Source organism: Mastigoproctus giganteus, chromosome 8 (genome assembly GCF_048544385.1).
Source record: "Mastigoproctus giganteus isolate SK-2022 chromosome 8, ASM4854438v1, whole genome shotgun sequence".
In the NCBI taxonomy this organism is placed as follows: domain Eukaryota; kingdom Metazoa; phylum Arthropoda; class Arachnida; order Uropygi; family Thelyphonidae; genus Mastigoproctus; species Mastigoproctus giganteus.
The window spans coordinates 121835478-121857490 of record NC_143582.1 but is presented as its reverse complement, the minus strand read 5'-3'; the positions used below and the strand labels follow the sequence as shown (position 1 = coordinate 121857490).

Here is a 22013-nt window from a genome sequence, read left to right as displayed (position 1 = left end):
CTGCTAGAAAAATTCCTGTATATCATTGACAAGACACCATGAGCTACTCTTGCAGCTCGTCTGCACTGCACAGAGAACTTCATATCTGCCTGCACAATTATCCCCAGGTCCTTTTCATTCTCTACCACTGTCAGCGTAGTACCACAGAGTTGACACGTTGATATGGGGTTACTGTTTCCCATGTGTAGTACTTTACATTTGTCAATGTTAAACTGCATTTGCCACCTCTCAGCCCATCTGCTCAACCTTTCCAGATCCTGTTGCAGCAGCATAGCATCAGTAGTGTCCTTAACAACCCTGCCAACCTTTGTATCGTCTGCAAACTTGGACATTAAGCTTGATATACCATCATCAATATCATTTATAAATACAGAAAACAACAATGGACCCAACACTGAACCCTGAGGAACTCCACTAATAACATTAGTCCATGTTGAGCAGTGTCCATTGATTACCACTCTGTCTTCTGCCACTCAACCATCCATTTATCTATAGCAGCAATTTGCCTCCAATGCCACACTGCTCCAATTTGTGCAGCAGTCTGCCATGCGCAACAGTATCAAAAACCTTTCTAAGATCCAAATATATAATATCAAAGTTATTCCCTGCATCCAGTTCTTTTGTGACTACATCATAGTATCCAATCAAATTGGTCAGACAAGACCTGCCCTTAACAAAACCATGCTGTGTCTGAGCTATAACTGAATTCTTGTCTAGATGATCCTGCAGTGCTTCTTTAACCAGTGCCTCCATTAATTTTCCTGGAACTGAAGTTAAACTAACAGGTCTATAATTACTTGTGTCAGCCTTTGATCCTCCTTTGTGAATTGGGGTTACATTTGCACATCTCCAGTCTATGGGTACCTCCACTGAGTCCAAAGAAGCTCTCATAATTATGGCTAGGGGTTTGTTTACTTCCTTTGCTGCCTCCTTTAATATAACTGGATAGATTCCATCCACCCCGGGTGCCTTTTTTATGTTTATCCTCAACAATTTCTCCTCCACTTTCCTCTCAGTTATTAGAAAATCATCTAGCTCACTGCCATTATGGAGTCTGCTGACGAGGCTACTAGTGACGGTCGTGTTCAAAGCCGCTAAGTGGATTTTTCTTATTTATTGATTTGAAATTATTGTTTTTCTAAAACTTTTGATTTAAATTTAGTAGTATAACATTATTTTGTGATTTTTTGATTAATTTGGTGTATTTATTCTTTACTCGGCCTTGTAAAAGTATCGGTAAGGGTTTCCACGTGTTCGTAACTACCGTTACCGTTAGTAACTTTCCCGCCATTGTGGGATATACCGTAGATATACCGTAGGTTATATACCGTACTAGATAGCGTTAGTTGAACTTCGTTAGCAGTTAAATTGTACGTTTAAATAAATACATATAACGACTTAGATTACAAACGTAATATAATTAATAACATAACATAATTAATTAATAAATTAATAGAATCATGACTCAGACCAGAGCAGCAAAGCAAAAGCCTCAAGCTAATGGAAGCGCTGTGGCTCAGAGCAGAACTGAGGGGGGCAGTTGTCCTCTGACTCACAGCCTTATAAAATGCACTGTTTGCTTGATGTTTGCAGAGCAATCGGGTACAGGACATGATACTGCCAAGGGGGATGTCTTTGTGTGTGCGCGATGCAAGGAGTGTATCGATATCAGGCAACAACTCGGCGTTCTTGTGGGCCTATATGAGAGCTTGAAGGACAGGGTGGATGCCCTCGAAGAAACTAAATTGAGGGGCCCATCAAGCTCTCAGCTGCCCACATCAACGCCAGAGCTTTCACTTGGGCATCGCGTGACACAGAGACAACCCCTAAGGCAGAATGCGCTGGTCCCGAAGGAACTAGTAGTTGTTGGTGACTCTATTGTCAGGGAAACGGGGAACATGCTTTGTAAAAAAGATAGGTGGAACAGGACCAGGGTATGTCTGCCAGGGGCAAAGGTTGATGACGTTGTAGAGCGAATATCATCTTTTAGGGGCACAAAAGGTGATATAGTTGTACACGTTGGCACTAATAATATTAAGAGTAGGAGACCGGCAGAATTACTTAACAAGTACAGGTCACTGTTGAACAAAAGCCGAGAATTAGGGTTGAATTTGAAAGTGTCTGTAATTCTGCCCAGACACGATAGGAGGGAGTATATGATGAGAGCCTTGTCGATCAATTCGGCCCTGGAAAGATTGTGCAAGGCTCAAGGGGTAGAATTTTTTTCAGCCTGGACTGTACTTGTTAACAGGAGAGATTGCTTCTACAGGGATGGGATACACTTAAATAGAAAGGGTGCAAGAATATTTGCTGATGCTATCGAGGCAGTGTTAGGTGGGTCGGAAAACTGCTAGCTTGGGGGGAGACAAAGACCAATAGATTGACAGTAGCCACTGGCAGAGGTGAAAGAGATTCTTGCACTGCTTCTATTAGAATGAGCAGAAGCCTGAAAAACAAAATGCATGGTATTTTAGAGACTGCTGGGAGCCATTGCGGTACAAGTAAACACATGGGTTGTGTTAGGGTAGCTAAGAATAGAAACAGGTGCAGGTATACTTGCGTGTACACCAATGCTAGGAGTTTAGTAAATAAATTTGATGAATTTGAGGTATTGCTCAAAACATCGAAGGCAGATATTATTGGGATATCAGAGACTTGGTGTCACACAGATATAAGGGATGCAGAACTGCAATTTGGGGAGTACAACATCTACAGAAAGGATAGACAGGATAGGAAGGGAGGAGGGGTTATGCTATTAGTTAAGAAACACATAAAAACCAAGGAAGTGAAGCCAGTCGACATCGCTGGACAGTGCAGTGTGGAGTCAGTTTGGTGTGACATAAACATTGGGAGATCAAAATTGAGAGTAGGAGTGTGCTATAGGCCTAATGACTCTGATGAGTATAATAAGGAACTGTACAGGGAAATAGAGTGGGCCAGTAAATCAGAGTGTCTTATAATGGGAGATTTTAATTTCCCAGATATTGACTGGAATTTGGGGGCTGGTTACTCACACACTAGCAGGACTTCTGTGGATTTATTGGATGATTGTTTTCTACATCAGCATGTTCGGGAGGCAACTAGAGGGAGTAATACTCTTGATTTGATTATCAGCAGTGATTCTTCATGCATTAAGAATCTGCAGATAAATGAACCACTAGGTGGCAGTGATCACAGTGTGCTGAAGTGGGATTTACTCAAAGAGGTAACTACCATTAGGGGTAAAGGGAAGGGTTATTGCTTCCGTAAAGGCGACTACGATGGACTGAGACAGTATTTAAATTCTATACAGTGGGACCAACTGATGATGTTACCAACAGCAAATTCAAAATGGGAAGCATTCAAAGAACTTATCTTGGAAGCTACTAGGCTTTACATACCAACTAAGAAATATTGTTCAAGGTTTAGGCCAAAATGGATGTCAGATGAACTAATGAGGCATATGGCAGAGAAGAAAAATGCATGGGATACATACAAATTAACACATGACACAGAAGCCTATGATAGATACAAGTTGATATGCAACCAAGTTACAAAGGAGGTTAGGCAGGCGAAGGCAGATTACGAGAAATCCTTGGCAAGGGATGCAAAGAAAAACAGCAAAGAGTTCTTTACTTATGTAAATTCTAGAAGGAAGGGGATGAATCAGATTGGTCCACTTGATATTGATGGGTCAAGTGTTGATGATCCTGCTCAGGTAGCTAACAAACTAAATGAATATTTTGCATCGACATTCACACATGAGGAGTTATTCAGCGAGGGGAATGCCAGAGGTGTATTCAACTCTAGCAGTAAGCTACAGAATCTTGAAATAACTGGGAGTAAAGTGGAGGAGAAACTGTTGAAGATAAACACAAGAAAGGCACCCGGGGTGGATGGGATCTATCCAGTTATATTAAAGGAGGCAGCAAAGGAAGTAAGCAAACCCTTAGCCATAATTATGAGAGCTTCCTTGGACTCAGGGGAGGTACCCATAGACTGGAAATGTGCAAATGTGACCCCAATTCACAAAGGAGGATCAAAGGCTGACACAAGTAATTATAGACCTGTGAGCTTAACTTCTGTTCCAGGAAAATTAATGGAGGCACTGGTTAAAGAAGCACTGCAGGATCATTTAGACAAGACTTCAGTTATAGCTCAGACACAGCATGGTTTTGTTAAGGGGAGGTCTTGCCTGACCAACTTGATTGGATACTATGATGCAGTCACAAAAGAACTGGATGCAGGGAATAACTTTGATATTATATACTTGGATCTTAGAAAGGCTTTTGATACTGTTGCACATGGAAGACTGCTACACAAATTGGAGCAGTGTGACATTGGAGGCAAATTGCTGCTATGGATAAAGGGGTGGTTGAGGGGGAGAAGACAGAGAGTGGTAATCAATGGACACTGCTCATCGTGGACTGATGTTATTAGTGGAGTCCCTCAGGGCTCAGTGTTGGGTCCATTATTGTTTTCTGTATTTATAAATGATATTGATGATGGTATATCGGGCTTAATGTCCAAGGTTGCAGACGATACAGGTTGGCAGGGTTGTCAAGGACACTACTGACACTATGCTGCTGCAACAGGATCTGGAAAGGTTGAGCAGATGGGCTGAGAGGTGGCAAATGAAGTTCAACATTGACAAATGTAAAGTACTACACATGGGAAACAGCAACCCCAGAGCAACTATCAACTCTGTGGTACTACACTGACAGTGGTAGAGAATGAAAGGGACTTGGGGATAATTGTGCAGGCAGATATGAAGTTCTCTGAGCAGTGCAGACGGGCTGCAAGAGTAGCTCATGGAGTATTGTCAATGATATACAGGAATTTTTCTAGCAGGGATAGGGATGTGATTATTATTCCCTTGTATAAGGCATTGGTCAGGCCACACCTTGAGTACTGTATACAGGTCTGGAGGCCTCATTTCACGAAGGATGTAGAGCTGCTGGAACGAGTACAGAGAAGGGCAACAAGATTAGTGAATGGAACAAAGGGGTGCTCTTACGAAGAAAGGCTTAAGTTTTGCAAATTACAGTGTCTGGAGACTAGGCACCAGCGAGGTGATCTGATAGAGGTGTATAAAGCCTTGAATGGTTTAAGCATGCTCAATGCTGATGGGATTCTTCCTCTAGCTCAGAAAAATCACCTGAGAGGGCATAAATTCAAATTGAGGAAAGACAGATGTAGGATAGACGTGCGGAAATTTGCCTTTAGCCAGCGGGTGGTTGGTTGGTGGAACAGACTTCCATCCCTTGTGGTGGAGGTTGATAGCCTAAATAAGTTTAAGGCTCAGCTGGACAGGTATTTTGAACGAACAGAGGGGTGAAGTGGAAGTGGGTTTTTTTTTTTTTTTTTTGGCTGATGCTGCATAAGCTTGCTTTCTTGCATCAAATGCCTCTACTAATGCTAATGCTAAAATTTATTACTTCACCTACGATATTCCCCTTCCTGAATAACTCCTCATGTGTGAATGTAGATGCAAAATACTTGTTTAGATTGTTAGCCACCTGAGCAGGATCCTCAACTGTGGAACCATCAATATCCAGTGGACCAATCTGATTCATCCCTTTCCTTCTTGAGTTTAAATAGGTAAAGAACTCTTTTCTGTTTTTCTTTGCATCCTTTGCCAAGGATTTCTCATAATCTGCCTTTGCCTGCCTAATCTCCTTTGTGACTTGGTTACAGACCAACTTATATCTATCATAGGCTTCCATGTCACCCATTAATTTGTATGTATCCCATGCATTTTTCTTCTCTGCCATATGTCTCATTAGTTCATCTGACAACCATTTAGGCCTGAACCTTGAACAATATTTCTTGGTTGGTATGTAAAGCCTAGTAGCTTCCAAGATTAGTTCCTTGAATGCTTCCCATTTTGAATTTGCTGTTGGTAACATCATCAGTTGGTCCCACTGTATAGAATTTAAATACTGTCTCAGACCATCATAGTCGCCTTTACGAAAGCAAAAACCCTTCCCTTTACCTCTGATGGTAGTTACCTCCTTGAGTAAATCCCACTTCAGCACACTGTGACCACTGCCACCTAGTGGTTCATTTATCTGCAGATTCTTAATGCATGAAGAATCACTACTGATAATCAGATCAAGAGTATTACTCCCTCTAGTTGCCTCCCGAACATGCTGGTGTAGAAAACAATAATCCAATAAATCCACAAAAGCCTTGCTAGTGTGTGAGTGACCAACCCACAAATTCCAGTCAATATCTGGGAAATTAAAATCCCCCATTATAAGACTCTCTGATTTACTGGCCCATTCTATTTCCCTGTACAGTATCTTATTATACTCTTCAGAGTCATTAGGCCTATAGCACACTCCTACTCTCAATTTTGATTTACCTATGCTTATGTCACACCAAACTGACTTGACACTGCCCTGTCCATCGATGTCGACTGGCTTCATTTCCTTGGATTTTATGTGTTTCTTAACTAATAGCATAACCCCTCCTCCTTCCTATCCTGTCTATCCTTTCTGTAGACGTTGTACTCCCCAAATTCCAGTTCTGCATTCCTTATATCTGTGTGACACCACGTCTCTGATATCCCAACAATATCTGCCTTTGATGTTTTGAGCAATACCTCAAATTCATCAAATTTATTTACTAAACTCCTAGCATTGGTGTACACGCAGGTATACATGCACCTGTTTCTATTCTTAGCTACCCTAACACAACCCATGTGTTTACTTGTACCGCAATGACTCCCAGCAGTCTCTGAAATATCCTGCATCTTGTTTTTCAGGCTTCTGCTCATTCCAATAGAAGCAGTGCAAGAATCACTTTCACCTCTGCCAGTGGCTACTGTTAATCTATTAGTCTTTGTCTCCCCCGAAGCTAGCAGTTTTCTGACCCACCTAACACTGCCTCGATAGCATCAGCAAATATTCTTGCACCCTTTCTATTTAAGTGTATCCCATCCCTGTAGAAGCAATCTCTCCTGTTAACAAGTACAGTCCAGGCTGAAAAAAATTCTACCCCTTGAGCCTTGCACAATCTTTCCAGGGCCGAATTGATCGACAAGGCTCTCATCATATACTCCCTCCTATCGTGTCTGGGCAGATTTGCAGACACTTTCAAATTCAACCCTACTTCACGGCTTTTTTTCAACAGTGACCTGTACTTGTTAAGTAATTCCGCTGGTCTCCTACTCTTAATATCATTAGTGCCAACGTGTACAACTATATCACCTTTTTTGCCCTTAAAAGATGATATCCGCTCTACAACGTCATCAACCTTTGCCCCTGGCAGACATACCCTGGTCCTGTTCCACCTATCGTTTTTACAAAGCATGTTCCCCGTTTCCCTTACAATAGAGTCACCAACAACTACTAGTTCCTGTGGGACCAGCGCATTCTGCCTTGGGGGCTGCCTCTGTGTTGCAAGATGACCAAGTGCAAGCTCTGGCGTTGATGTGGGCAGCTGAGAGCTTGATGGGCCCCTCAATTTATTTCCTTCGAGGGCATCCACCCCGTCCTTCAAGGTCTCATATAGGCCCATAACAACGCTGAGTTGTCGCCTAATTTCCTTGCACTCCTTGCATCGTGCACACACAAAGACATCCCCCATGGCGATATCATGTCCCGTACCCGATTGCTCCGCAAACATCAAGCAAACAGTGCATCTTAAAAGGCTGTGATTCAGAGGGCAACTGCCCCCCCCTCAGTTCTTCCCTGAACCACAGCACTCCCATTAGCTTGAGCCTTTTGCTTTGCTGCTCTGGTTTGAGTCATGATTTCGATTTAACGTCAATAAAATTACAATTTCAGAACAAAATTAAAACCTTAAACTTGTATCCCAACACAGTTATAACGCTATATTTATTTTTCAGTATCGCTGTTATCTACGAGTTCCCTTTATATAACTTCCGTATCAAGTTATGTATTAATTATTTGTTACGTTTGTACTCTAAGTCGTTATATATATATAGTTAAAAGTACAATTTAATTGACAATGAAGTTTAACAAGATTAATAGATTTACTGATTAATTGACAATATTATATTATGCACTATAATATACAAAGCTAATGCTATCGAATTCCGGATATACTGTATTGTGTTACAATGGCGGTAATTACGAACGGTACTTCTACGGACTCTTAAGTATTGATTAACTTCCAAATCTCGCTGTCTCAATTTAGAATAAACTAAGGATCCTGACTAGGTCTATAGCTACTAATAGATAATAATTTGATATAACAATTGGTTAATAAATCAGCTAAATACGGTTAAAAACCTCTCGTTCAACGGAGCTGCAATTTGTAACACGTGGATTTGATACCGTTACCGATACTAAGTAATACCCACAAAATCTCTATCAATTTAAACTTTAAACTAAGTATCGTAACTAGGAATATAGAACTACTCTAGAAAATAAGTAAATATGTCAATTTAAGCTAATAAAACAGAAAATAAATCAGAAAAAACTTCTCTTCTCTTCTCCAGGAGCTGCAAAATAGCTGCGGCCGCACAGGCTACTCTCGAACCCAAACCTCTTAGAAAACATCTTAAATATTTCTACATGTTCTTTCATATTTGTAAACCTTTCAGTTAACAAGAAAATTGTTGTGTCCATAATTTGAAAGAAAAAAATAATTTTCAAATTTTGTTGCAGATCCTGAATGTCAAAGTTTGCAGATGATACAAAGGTTGGCAGGGTTGTTAATGACTGTAGAGACAGTATGCTACTCGCACTGGATCTAGATAAGTTGGGCAGATGAGAAGTGGCAACTGAAGTTTAACATTGACAAATGCAAAGTATTGCATATGGGTAGAAATAACCCCAGAGAAATGTACCAACTGCATGGTACAGTGTTCTGCCACTCAGGGTGGTTGAGAATGAAACACAGCTGGGAGTAATTGTGCAGTCACACATGAAGTTTTTTGAGCAGTGCAGACAAGCTACCAGAGCAGCTCATGGGGATTTGTCAATGACATACAGGAATTTTGCTAGTAGGGAGAAGGAGCTGATTATTACTTTGTATAAGGCAATGGTCATGCCAATGACTTGAGTTGTTTGTTATTTGGTTTTTAGGAGCATTGGCAACTAAGGCCATATTGCTCCGCGGATATGCGGTGGTTATTCCCTGACCTTTCCGCATCCTCCGTATTTGGTGGTCACGGGCTCAAACCCCGGTTTAATCAAGAAGCGTGTCTACACACTGCTGCTCCTGCTCACCTGGCTACAGAGGCGCCCAATGACTTGAGTACTGCATACAGGTCTGGAGAACGAGTACAGAGAATGGCAACAAGATTGGTGAGGAGAACGAAGAGGTGCTCTTACTAAGAAAGGCTTAAATTCTGCAATTTGCAGTGTCTGGAGACTAGACACCTGCAAAGTGATCTGATTGAGGTGTATAAGGCCTTGAATGGGTTTGGTCAGGCTCAATTGTGATGGGATTCTTCGTCTTGGTTATATTACAAAAATGAGGGGGCATAAATTCATATTGAGGAAGAACAGTTGTAGAATGGATGCTCAGAAATTGCCTTTAGCCAGCAGGTAATATTGCTGGAACAAACTTCCATCTGTCATTGTGGAAGTTGATGGCTCAAACAAATAATATAGCAATGGCTTAATTTATCAGTACTCACCTCACCTCATCTCATGAGGTGAGTACTGATAAATTAAGCCATTGTTATATTATTTGTTTGAGTAATTAATACGGTACTTTAAAGTTTACTATAAATTTTTCATTGAATGTTGATATCTTAAATAAATTCAAAGAAGCACTGGACAAACTTTTAGAGCAAATGGTTGTGTGAAATGGAATTTTTTTTTTTTTTTTTTTGGTCGATGCTGTATAAGCTTGCTTTCTTGCATTATATGCCTCTACTAATGCAAATTCTTCATTTCTTTTTTTTTTTTTTTTTTTTATGTAAACCCCAAACACGAGAGGTACTAGAACATATAGTACTTAGTACCGTGCTTGGGTTGGAGGTTGAGAAAACAAAAGAAGATATTTGTTGACATTGGACCTGAACTTCTGTAGACTGTAATTTTCAGGAAATAAGTATGAAGGAAGGTTGTTCCAGAAAATGAATAAACGAGGAAGATGAAAAGTTGGTTCTGTGAGTTTTAAGTTGGACAGTAAATGAATGTTGGCTGGTGGCGGCACGTGTTTGGACCGTCTTGAAAGAGAGAGCGGGAATTATTAGAAGCCAATTCAGAAGAACAGTGCCCATGGAAGTATCTGTAGAAGTGGCATGCAACAGAAACAGTACGTCTATGAGAGAGCGAGTGGAGAGACTCTGTTAGAGATGAATCATTAATTAACCTAACTGCCCTCTTCTGAATGGAATCAAGAAGCCTGAGAGAGGTTTTGGGGGCACCACCCCAGATGTGGGAACAATATTCCATGGCAGGGAGGATTTGCGATTTATACAGAATGAGCAGCTGTTTGAAAGAAAAGTATCACCGAGAGCGAAAGAGAAAACCAAGTTTTTTAGATGCAGAGGAAGCAATATTTGTAATGTGCTTGCGCCAAGAGAGATTAGAAGTCAGGATAATCCCCAAAAGAGATATATCATTTTTCCTAGAAATCGGAATGTCACTAAAGATAAGCATAAGAGCAGAAGAATCCTTTTTGTGAGATATAAAACAAGACTGAGTTTTAGAAGGGTTGAAATCAACTAAGTTGTCTTTGCCCCACTGGAGAATTACCTGAAGATCGGCATTTAAGGAATTGGTAGCAGATTTTCGAGAAATTGAAGCTGATTGAGCAGGACAAGGTTTCTCAAAATGGAAAGTCGAATGCAATGTGCTATCATCGGCAAAACTATGGATAGGATTTCCAGTCAATGAAAGAAGGTCATTAATATACAAGAGGAAAAGAGTGGGGGAAAGAACTGAACCTTGGGGGACACCAGCATTAGTGGAGAAGTTAGAAGACAGAGCCATCTACCATCACCCTCAGTGAGCGATCAGAGAGAAAACTGGATAACCAATTACTAAAAACAGTTGGCAAACCATAAGATGGAAGCTTGTTTAGAAGACCTTTATGCCAAACATGATCGAAAGCCTTTGAGATGTCAAGAGCAACTACTTGTGTTTCACTGAACCTTTCTATTGAATTAGTCCATAAATGGGTAACATAAGCAAGAATATCACCAGTGGATCGACACTGACGGAATCCATACTGGCAATCGTTGATCAGACGGAAGGTTTCTAGGTAGTTTAAGAGTTGGCAGTTAATTGATTTCTCCATTACTTTAGAAAGAGTAGAAGTAATTGCAATGGGACGATAACTGGATGGGAGGGATTTGTCACCCTTTTTAGGAACAGGCTGGATATGAGCAAATTTCCAAGCAGAAGGAAAAACACCTTTGAAATAAGAAAGTGAAAAAAGGCGGCAAAGAATAGGAGTAAGTTCAGGAGCACAGGTTTTGAGAACAAGTGGAGAAATACCTTCAGGACCTGGAGCTTTCTTAGAATCAAGATTCGTCAAAATCCTTCTGACATCCTTTTGACGGAAGATCACAGAAGGCATTGAATGGAGCGTGTTGGGAATGGTGGGAGGTATTCTCTACTTTCATAATTGAAATGACGTTTTTTGAATATTTTTCCTTACAGTGCTTACTTCTGGAAACGAAGATTTCTTCAATGCCAATGATAGCAGCCATATTATTAGCTAAATTGAGAAATTTTTGACTGCTTTCTCTGTTCTGCTTTCTTTAAAATATTCTGTGATATTTTGTGGACATTCAAGAACTTCGTGTATATCAGAATCCTTTTTTTTTTTTTTTTATTTTCTTGGAGCATTTTATTTACTGGATTAATTTTATTTTCGTCTTCAGCAAAATATTATAGCAAAATATTTAGCTTCTCTAATCATTTCTAATATTTTATCTGTAATATTTTGTGAAATTATTTCAATAATTTCATTTTGTATTTGGTCACCCAAATAATGCACGATATTTTTCAATTTAGATTTCTGAATACAGCGAATACATTCTACCACAGTTGAATCAAATTTAGCGATTGTTTCAGTAAGTTTTAAAAAGTTACCATTTTCATATAAATCTTTTGAAGATCTCCTCAACATTATACATTGCCTTGTTGAAAATAGTATCATATACTGTATATCATTGTAGCTAAACTCTAGGACATGGATATCTCCATTGTGGGCATGGCCCGAAGAACGGAGTGCTTGTTCTGTCGAGTTCTGTGATTGGCTGATTATTGGGAATGCATAATTTACCCCATTTTGCAATTCTAATTGTTTGATTGAATGCAAATTCTCTTCTGATTTTAGCAGGAAATAAGAAATTATCATGCTGATGTTTAGTCGTCGTTGTGCTGCTCTGCTGCTCTCAGTTATCGTTATTCCATTTGCAAAAGGATGGATTAATGTAAGACTGGAATTGAATGATGTATGAGTGTGAATTTGATTAGCTTCGAAATACAAGTGTTTTCACTGGTGGACGTTTGATGAAATGTACCAGTGTTTTTTTTTTTTCAAGTTATTTCTTGACAATCAGATGTTTTTTGCATTAATTGTATGAGTTGTTAGTATCAGATTCTCTTTATATTAGGGGGGACAGCGGCCCTCAGAACAAAAAAAGAAGCATTTCTGTTGAGGTGCATGAGCAATTCTCATTGTTAATGCATGTGAAATCGCCTAGTAACATACGGCGAGAAGAATCAGTGGTTGTGTATGATCTTAATTTTTGTTAGGTATTTTAAAAAAAAAAATTGCAGTTTTGTTGTTTTTTTCTTCATTTCTGCTCTGGCATATTGTGATGTCACGTGACATTCCCCAGTAACATGCAGGAGAGGGGATAAAGCAGTGAGTGGGAGGTGCCTTCACGTCCTATCACTGCCTTCTTCCTCTCTTTCTGGTTGAAGTATGGGGTTGTACCCATGGAGTATAACCCTGCAAAATATAAATATGAAACTCAGATCCAGATAATAAGCAAATTAATGTAAGTCTTCAATTTCATGTACTGTATTTATTTCAAATGAATTAGTTGATTGCTGTGTTGAATACTAGTAAACATTAACCAATCAGATGACCAGTGCGACTCCTGGGTATGTGGAACAGGCGGTTGGATAGGTTTTACAAGTACCACGAGTTGCAGGATGGTAAACCCTTTGACTCTTAATTTGTGCTTGCAGCACTAATTGTCTGAAGGCCAGAGGTGCAAACGATGCATTTCCAGTTGTCTCTCACAATCCGTTCATATATAACAAACAGATTACATTATATTTAGGAAACTATTTCTACTATATCTACGGAAACTATTTTAAATGTAATTACCAAGGGGAATTTAAAAAATATTGCTAAATAGAAAATTTAACTATAAAGAAGTTTGTTAAACAGAGGTTCGACTTGTATTTCAAAAAGTTTTTTGCCGCCCACCTGAACTGCCACCCGTAAGCGATGCTTACCTCGCCTACCCAGTTGCGGTGGCCCCGACAGAACAGCAAAGAGACTAAAGATGGACCATCATCATGAAGAACCCGACAGCTCCTGCAAATCATGGAAAAATTCAAGCATGATGTGAGTGATCATCTACAAAGAATGCAGACACAACTGAACCAGAAATGGAGGAGGAACAGCAAGTACAAGAACTGCAACTCAGAGCAGCTGAAGTGGAAACGGATGAGGTTGTCATATCCAAAACAGAAGAGAGGAAGACGGCTCTACCAGAATTAGATGGAATGACCGCACAAAGGCCTACATCATATTAAAGCAGAGACCCAAAAAAATCCTGTGGCAAGTCACAAACCACCCAACAGTGTGGGGTGGTTTGTGACTTGCCACAAAAAAAAAAAAAAAAAAAAACATTTTTTTCGCTTCCTGTTAAAATTCAGAGCGATTCTTGTAGATTTGACATTGCTGAATTCAAATATGGCAACTATATTGCTTCTCCCTTAAAATTGGTGGATGTTTTTAAGGGAGAAGGACTAAAGTCACTAAGTTTCTAGTAAAAAAGGTTTCATATATTTTAAGAAAATGTTACATACAGTACTAAATACTGAAAAATGGGTATATTAACCTTATTCTATTTACAAAAATGTTTATCTGATAACAAAACATTTATTTTGTAATTTTTTTGCTTTTTATAATCGTCCACTGGTGTCTCCTGTACGAGATTCCAACAGCAGACTGCCAACATATTCTGAATTCCATTTTCCTGGTATTTTTTTTTCCATTTGAGAAATACCTTGGTGAAACCTTCCTTTCAACATATTCATCGGACATCGCTCCCAAGTTTCCATCTAAATGGGAATGTAGGAAATGAAACTTTAACATGTTGCATCCCAACCCTCTGTATGCTAAAATTAGCTCACCCACAATTTCACTGTAATTTTGTGATTGCTCATTGCTTAAAAAGTTAAGAAATTGTAGATTTTTTGTAGATTTTTGTAGATTTTTAGAAAAAAAAATCTACAATTAAAAAATTGTAGATTTTTTTTTCTAATTTAAACACAATTAACGATTTACACTAATGGAGACAACATTTGTTTACAAACACTAATTCACTAAAAGACTTGTTCACCACTTGCTCTCTGAATACAAACACTTTTTTGAAATATGTAAATGCTTGCTTGGTATGGAAACCACTTGTATATATACTGCAAGTGATAGAGAAGTTTCTAAAGGCTCCCAATGTTTCTAGAGAACTCCGCTGAAATTTCTAGAACCTTCCAGAAACAACCAGTTTTCAAACGATTTCAAACTGATGTTTTCAAGCATCAGTTTAAAATTATATTGACCAGTGTAATACCAATGACCTCAACAACAACAGAGCAGCACTAGATATTATCCACACAGCCATTTACTGTGACACAGTAGGAGCCACCGGGATGAACAGAAAAGAAACCAGAGACCAACAAAACTTAAAAAAAAAAAAAAAAAAAAATGCGGAGAGAAGGAAGCACCAATCTGGGAAAGAAGGCTACATCAGAAGATACAAAAGCTAAGAGTGAAGACAGACAGGCCAACTGACTCAGAAACAATGGAGTAACAAAAATAAGAAGCTGATCAGAAAAGTGAAGATCATCTTCAAGAAAACACAAAATCAACAGCAATTGTGAGACCTATAATCAGAGGATCAAAGAATACCTGGACACCCTCAAGCAGAACCTTCAGTGAAGTCTCTTATTGAGTGATAATCTCTTATTATTAAGAGACTTCACTGGATAGAAGGAGAGTGCCCACAGAAAAACAGACTACTGGATATCTGATGAAACTCAGAGCCTTCTACTGAAAAATCTGACAAGAGAAGGAGTGCAATGGGTCCCCCAAACCAGAAGAGACTTCAGGAGTTCTGGGGCAAAATGTGGAGCATCAAAGTTAGCAGTAATACCCATGCCCCCAAGATAGTCCTAGAATGAAAGAAAACCAAGGACATACAAGAGAGATTCCAGAATGGGAGATTCAGGAGAAAGAAGTACAAGGCAATCAGGAAGTCTCACAAATCGCAAACTCCAGGCACATAAAGACGAATAGTGGAGCAGTTCACCAAGATAAGGCACCACGACAAAATCCCAGTCATTGACTCAAGGAAACACCTATCAAAGGGCAAAGGACAGATGAGCCACAAACCCAGTGAAGTACAGACTAATCACCTGTTTCCCAAAAATGTATAAGATCCTGACCAGATGCACAGCTAAGAAGATATCACATCACTTGGAGAGCCTGAACATCATGGCAGAGCAGCAAAAGAGATGTAAGCAGATGAGCAAAGGATGCAAGGAACAACTGACCACTGATGTGACAGTTATGGAGAGTGAATTGAAGCACCACAATCTGCGTGTGGCCTATATCAACTACTGCAAAGCCTCCATGCCCCATACTGCAGATTTACAGCCATCTTGACACTGACACTTCTAGAAACAACCAAACTGAAATGGATAACTACAATCAAGGTTGAGAACAGTATGCCAGACTAATCCCCATTAAAAAAGGAATCTTCCAGAGAAATGCCCTGAGCCCAATATAGTTCTGTTTAGCACTGAACCCACTGTCCACCATACTCAATAACAGCAAGTATGGATATTCCCTAAAAGAAGGTAGGACACTTTTCCCACCTGATGTTGATGAATGACATCAAACTATGCCACAACCAAGAATCAATGCCAACAGCTAATGTGGATCACCGAAGAGTTCAGCACTGAATCAGGATGCAATTTGACCTACACATATTGCAAGACCCATGGATTGCATCAGGGATATCCAGCTGCTGAAACTACCAGGTGAAGACCAGTGATTACCTACAAATATCTAGGGATAATGCAGGCTCAACAGTTAGAACACAAGGAGATCAAGGCCTGCCTGGCTGAGAAATACCATCAAAGACTGAGGAGCCTGCTAAAATCAAAGACAAATGGCAGGAACATTGTCAGAGCCATAAACACATATACAGTCCCATTACTAATGTACTACTTCAGGATCACAGAGATTGGACCAACACTGAGCTGGAGGAGATTATGAGACTGACCAAGATAATGATAGAGTTGCCAATACCAGTCAAAGTCAGCCATCAAGAGACTGACCACAGACCCTAAAGAAGGAGGGAGGGGTTTGCAAGAAAAGGAAGTCAATTAAGAACCTCCATGACTATTTCTAGGAAAATACAGCACCAATCCACCAAGTAACAAGGATGATAGACAAACAACATGCACACACTGCTCAACCTTAACAAGGAGACAACACTCACACAGAAGGAAGAAACAAAGATAGAAAGATGGGTGAATAGGGCACTCTTATGGCAGGCACTACAACCTCCATTAAGGCTACACAGATAAGATGGCTTCCAATGCATGGTTCAGGGGGAAAGCCTCCTGCTCACAAGCGGGAGGCTCTTTCCCTGGACCGAAAAATTCATGCTCACCATCCAACACCAGGTTATCAACATTAGGAACAATAGGAAATACATCACCAAGGGACCCAGAGTGACAGATGACACATGTCGACGATATCATCTGGCACCAGAAACAATCCAGCACATCACCACGGGATGAAGGGTAATCATGCAGACAGAATACTCACAAACACAACCCCAGTATAATACATCAAGGATAATACATCAGAAGCTAGCACAAAAATACCAGTTGATCAAAAAAATAAACTGTATCACAAGTATGAAACCAAGGCCAGAAGCTAGTGCAAAAATACCAGTTGATCAAAAAAAAAATAAACTGTATCACAAGTATGAACCCAAGGCAGTACTAGGGACCCCTACTCAACTATACTGGGTCTCTATCATAATAATGAACAATATGATCCCATACAACACACATAACCCTCATTGACAAGAAGAAATGGGCTACCTAACTGATCGACACAGTGGTGCCCAAAACCAGCAATCTTCAGAAAACCTACGAGGAAAATATCAGGAGGTATGCAGACCTAAGACAGGAAGTCAAAGAAATGTGGAATAGGGAACAAGTAATGACCATCCCGATTACTGTGTCAACCATCAGCATGGTGCCAAAGAGCCTCCATAAGAACCTACCAGCAATAGGCCTCCCAGCAAACACTTACATTGACCTCCAGAAAATTATGATCCTGAACGCCTGTAGGATAGTCAGAGATTTCCTTGACCAATAACCGGCCATAACAATCATCAAATGCACCTACCAGTCAGTGGCATAACTATGCCACTATAGTGCACTGGGGCCCACTGCCCTCCTGCCCGAAACAAAAAAAATTTGAGTAAAAATGTAAGTTTTTTAGTTACATTTATGATAAAATTTACTGTCTACAAACAATAACTTTTTTTCACACGAAGCATGTTTATTGTTAGCTAGCTGCACAGCAAAAGAGAAACTGCAGTGAATAGAGGTGAGATGGTATATTAGCACAGTTTCTGCTTCCAGGGCAATTTTTAAGGATCTGTGACTGTGGGGATCAAAGTCGAATAGGAGCCATTCATTGAGGGTCATTATTGTTGAGTATAGTATTACTATTGCACCTATTTTTCAGGAGGTTCCACACTAAATTTTGCATTGGGGCCCACTTTTTCTAGTTACATTACTATCAGTACTATCAGGATGGAAAAGAAACCCATAAGGAGAAGAAAGAGAATAATAATAATGACTACAAATTGACTATTACATAAATTTTTATTTGCAGTAATTTATAACAGTGAATATATAGCTTGTCTTTAAAGTGGGTGGTATTACATAAAAAAGATATGGATGAAATTTACACCTCTGCTTCCTTTAAAATACTTTAGAACAGAGGTATAGAAATCTTGGTAATCTCATGCTGAAACAGTGGACTTAAATGGTTATTTTTTCAGTATAGTATCCTCAAAGCTGCACGTGCTGTTCCAATGAGTCTATCAATGCAGTTTTCACACATTCATGTAAAATGATTTGTCAAGATCTGATAAAAATGCTGACATAACTCTATTTGTATTGAAGTTTTGTCCACACACATGAAATATAAGTTTTAGCTTATATTATAAGGGAAATATAAGGGAAACAATGTGAAGTCTGAATGAGCCAAATCTGGTGAATAAGACAGGTATGACACCAATTCATACTCTGATGTTATTCAATCACTACAATTGCTAGTGAGTTAGCAGGAGCATTGGCTTGCTGAAAAATCTTCATTTGTCAGCATTACTTTTCATTTTTTAGATGTGATAGCATGTCATAAGATGTAACAGGTTTGCTGAGTATATTCATGTTACAAAAAAAAAAAAGTTTGACCAGTCAGAACAGAGTCCACCACAGGCCAAAAGATTGTAAAAAATATGATGAGAGTCTTAATGTACAAATGGAAAGGGCGGGAAAGTGTGAATGTCTTATTATGGGTGACTTTAATCTGCCCCAGATTGGTTGGAATAAGTGGGAAGGAAATTCACGATGAGGAAAAACTCTTTAAAATAAACTAGATAATTATTATTTGTACTAGCATGTTAGAGAAAGTACTAGGGACAACAATATTCTTGACCTGATCATTACAAACAAATCAGATGACATCACGGGGGTTAAAGTACAGAAACCACTGTCAGGAAGTGATCATGCAATCTTAAGTTGGAAGATGAAGAAAAATGTTGCTGTAGTTAAAGGTAAAGGCATGGGTTTTAATTTCAGAAAAGGACAGTTTAAGGTGCTATATGGCATCTGTGAATTGGGCAGATTGCCAAAGGAAGACAAATACATTTGAATTATGGAATACATTTAAAGCAAAAATCACAAAAGCTATGAATGCATACATACCTTTAAGAAAATATTGTAGGAGGAGGATGCTGAAGTGGATGACTACAGTGTTAACTGGTCAAATAAAGCAGAAAATGATAGCATGGGCTGGTTACACAGCAACGAAAAGTACTGAAGTCTACAATAAGTACAAGTTGACCTGTAATAGTACCGGAAATAAGGTCAGGGAGGCCAACGCTACATATCAGAAAGAATTAGCTAAAGAGCAAAGAATGGGGACAAGGGAGTGTTCATGTGTGTGAATACAACAAAGAAGAAAGCTAATCAAAGGTTAAAACCAATAGTGATTTATCACTCTGCCAAATTGCAAGCTTTAAATTGTGAAATCCAGCCTTGGTGTTGACTATAGGTCTCGCAAGAAAGGTTGGATAACTGGGAAAATCTTCACTGATACTTTATAGTTGAAACTTACCATGACATTTTCCAGAATTATTGAGAGAAGAACTTAGATTTTAAAATTCTTATAATTCTTGATAATGCACCAAGCCATCCTCAGATGGTTGCTGAACTCTCTCTGAATATCAAAGTCATCATTTTACCTCTGAACACAGCCTCTTGACCAGAGTGTGATAGCAGCATTTAAGGCTTACTATTTAAGGCAAATGTTCAAGATGTTAATTGCTGCTACTGAAGGTGACAAGGCAGAAACTGTTGTAGAATTTTGGAAGAGATTTAACATCAAAGTTGCCATTGATATGACAGTAGAAGCCTGGAATGATGGAACAAAAAGACTGCTTGCAAAGTGTGTGGCAGAAACATATCCCTCATTTAATTTGTGACTTTAAAGGCTTTGAACTTCCAGAGCAGCTAAAACAAATCAAAGCAAGTTGTGTTGCTCTTGCAAAACAAGTTGGTTTCGAGAAAGACGAGCTTCTAGAGTCTCACACTGAGGATATATCTACTGAAGACATGCAACTGAAGACCTGCAACTTTTTGCAGCCAGCCAAGGGGAAAGTCAAGATGAGGACAATAACAAAGTCCAGCAAGATGTCCCAAGAGAATTTAAAACTGCAGAGCATTCACATGTAAAGAAATTTTTATGGATGGAATATTAGACATTATAATTGGGAGCAAAATGATATTGAGAGAAAAAAGAACAAGGTTGAACAGAGGATAGTTATTAATGGGTACTAATATTAGTCCTTCTTAGACTAATATTAATAGTGAAGTTCTCAGGGTTCAGTGCTAGGCCCCATACTGTTTTCAATATACAGTATATTACAACAGTGATGAAGGAATATCAAGCTTTATGTTTAAGTCTACAGATGACAAAAGGGTCAGTAGGGTGGTCAATGACAGGAATCATGGCACACTACTGCAAGACATAGAAAAGCTAGACAGATGTCTCAATTGAGGTTTAACACTGATAAATGCAATGTACTGCACATGGACAGCAGTAATCCCAAATAACATACCATTTCAGCGGTACCACACTTGAGTACACGCAGAATGAAAAAAAAAAAAAAAAGAAGTCTAGAGGTAATTGTACCATTCAACACAAAGCTCTCTGTACAGTGCAGACATGCTGCTAGGACAGCTCACTGGGTTCTGTCAATGTTATTCAGGAATTTGCCAGCAGAAACAAGCAGTGATTACACTGTTGTATAAGGCAATGATTAGGCAGCACCTTGAGTGCTACACAGAGGTCTGGAAGCCTCATTTCAGAAAGGATGTGGATCTGTTGTAACAGGTGCAGAAAAAGAGCAATGAGATAAGTGAGGTGGAAAAAAAAAAAGGATGCGCTTAACAAGAAAGTCTTAAGCTCTACGAACTGTAGCATTTGGAATACTGGAACTTGTGAGGAAACATGATTGAAGTGTTTATGGCTTAAGTAAACTAAATGTTGATGGTATCCTTGCTCTTTCTCAGACAACATACATAAGGGGACACAAATCTAAATTGGAAATGGAGATTGCAGGACAGATTTGGAAAAATATGCTTTCAATCAAAGAGCAGCTGCTTGTTGGAACAAACTTCCATCTGGTGTTGTGGAAGTGGATAGTTGGAATAAAGACAGATTAGAAAAATTGTTATAGAGGAGGCTTTCTTTGGGAGGGGATTGGATTGATGCCATATAAGCTTACTCCTTGTATTATTTTCCACTACTATTACTACATAAATGAGAGCTTACATAAGCTCAATTTTTCCTGTGTTCTATTAATATTTTAGAAATAAACAAGAAGTTACCTTTTATTCAGTCAGTAGGATTTCTTCTTTAACAATTCTCCTTATATGAATAAATTATAAAATGATACATAAAACAAGATTACATAATTTAAAATAATTTAAAACTCAGTTTGTTCCTCACTATTGACACATGGGCAGTCCAATACTCCAGGATCACAGTGGTGAACTCCAACCAGACCAAGAAATATCAAAACTTTCATTCAACCTTTAGTGAAGGAAGACATTTTGTCATAAACGCAAATTTGAAATACGAAAGAAATACTATTAAAATGAGATAAAAGTACGATAAAGCAATGAATTTAAAATGTACTAAAAATTCCTCCCATAAGCGGACTAAAACTTTGACAAGCGTCATGTTCACAGGGTGGAATGAAACTCTTTCATTCCACCCTGTGAACATGACACATTGAAAAGTTTTAATCCACTTACGGGAGGAATTTTTAGTACATTTTAAATTCATTGCTTTATCGTACTTTTATCTCATTTTAATAGTATTTCTTTCGTATTTCAAATTCGCATTTATGACAAAATGTCTTCCTTCACTAAAGGTTGCATGAGGGTTTTGATATTTCTGGGGTTGGGTTGGGGTTTACCACTGTGACCCTGGAGTATTGGACTGCCCACGTGTCAATAGTGAGGAGG

At 39.1% G+C, this 22013-nt stretch overlaps 1 protein-coding gene across 1 annotated transcript in view; it reads right to left on the bottom strand.

Moving 5' to 3' along the window:
- The window catches only part of rasp (protein-cysteine N-palmitoyltransferase Rasp), a 372659-nt gene that overhangs the window by 85503 nt on the left and 265143 nt on the right, over positions 1-22013 (bottom strand). The gene's annotated exons all lie outside the window — the stretch shown is intronic.